The sequence below is a fragment of the Piliocolobus tephrosceles genome, chromosome 6 (assembly GCF_002776525.5).
Source record: "Piliocolobus tephrosceles isolate RC106 chromosome 6, ASM277652v3, whole genome shotgun sequence".
Taxonomy (NCBI): Eukaryota; Metazoa; Chordata; class Mammalia; order Primates; family Cercopithecidae; genus Piliocolobus; species Piliocolobus tephrosceles.
In genome coordinates this window covers 90,249,466-90,250,920 of record NC_045439.1, presented here as the reverse complement: position 1 = coordinate 90,250,920, position 1,455 = coordinate 90,249,466, and the positions used below count along the sequence as shown (strand labels likewise).

At 44.7% G+C, this 1,455-nt stretch overlaps 1 pseudogene across 1 annotated transcript; it reads left to right on the top strand.

Moving 5' to 3' along the window:
- Positions 1-243: 243 nt before the first annotated feature.
- LOC111527199 lies at positions 244-855 on the top strand (annotated as a pseudogene). Its single transcript, XR_002726586.2, has one exon. The product of XR_002726586.2 is annotated as a 60S ribosomal protein L17 pseudogene (transcript).
- The last annotated feature ends 600 nt before the right edge of the window (positions 856-1,455 follow it).

The following is a 1,455-nucleotide window of genomic DNA, read 5'->3' as shown; positions in this document are numbered from 1 at the left end:
GCAGCCACAAACAATACACAAGGTATTGTCCACCTTGGCCTGCTGACATTTGGGGCTGGATCATTCTTTTTTATGAGGGCTGTCCTGTGAACTGTAGGATATTTAGCAGCATCCTAGTCTCTACCCAGTTGATACCAGTAACACTCCTCAGTTGTTACCACCCAAAATGTCACTGTGGGGAGGGTGGTCTGATGTAAATAAAGGAACATGACTGTGTTCTATTGAAACATGATGCTCTTTCCCTAAGCGGCCTGAGGTAATCTGTGAAAATGGTTCGCTATTCACTTGACCCGGAGAACCCCATGAAATCATGCAAATCAAGAGGTTCCAATCTTCGTGTTCACTTTAAGAACACTCGTGAAACTGCCCAGGCCATCAAGGGTATGCATATTCGAAAAGCCACGAAGTATCTGAAAGACATCACTTTACAGAAACAGTGCGTACCATTCCAATGTTACAATGGTGGAGTTGGCAGGTGTGCCCAGGCCAAGCAGTGGGGCTGGACACAAGGCCGATGGCCCAAAAAGAGTGCTGAATTTTTGCTGCACATGCTTAAAAACACAGAGAGTAATGCTGAACTTAAGGGTTTGGATGTAGATTCTCTGGTCATCGAGCATATCCAAGTGAACAAAGCACCTAAGATGCGCCGACGGACCTACAGAGCTCATGGTCGGATTAACCCATACATGAGCTCTCCCTGCCACATTGAGATGATCCTTACTGAAAAGGAACAGATTGTTCCTAAACCAGAAGAGGAGGTTGCCCAGAAGAAAAAGATATCCCAGAAGAGACTGAAGAAACAAAAACTTATGGCACGGGAGTAAATTCAGCATTAAAATAAATGTAATTTAAGGGAAAAAAAAAAAAAAGAAACATGATTTACAAAATAGGTGCTATTTTGTAAATACATTATTGTAAAACATTATTTACAAAATGGTTGGTTTGGCCCATGGGCCATAGTTTGCTAACACTGCTTTAGGCAGTGGGGTCAACCAATGTCAGCAATGACCTGGAGCTTTGAGGAAGGAGACCCATAGTCGGAGAGTGATGAGGGAGCCTGCAGGAGACTGTAATGTCAAGCCAGATTCCCCTTCCAAGCGTTGGATGGAGCCAAGCCCCAGGCTGAGGATCCTTGCTATATCTTAGGTGTAGGTTGTTGGGTCAGATGATGATACTGTAGCCTTGACAGTGCAGTTGCTGCAATGAGCAGGGGTGCCTAAAAGAAGCTTTAATTTTCTTTCTTTCTTTTTTTTTTTTTGGAGACAGAGTCTCTCTCTGTTGCCAGGGTGGAGTACAGTGGCATGATCTCAGCTCACTTCAACCTCTGCCTCCTGGGTTCAAGCAATTCTCCTGCCTCAGCCTCCTGAGTAGCTGGGACTACAGGTGCACGCTGTCACACCTAGCTAATTTTTTTTGTATTTTAGTAGAGACAAGGTTTCACCGTGTTGCCTGGGC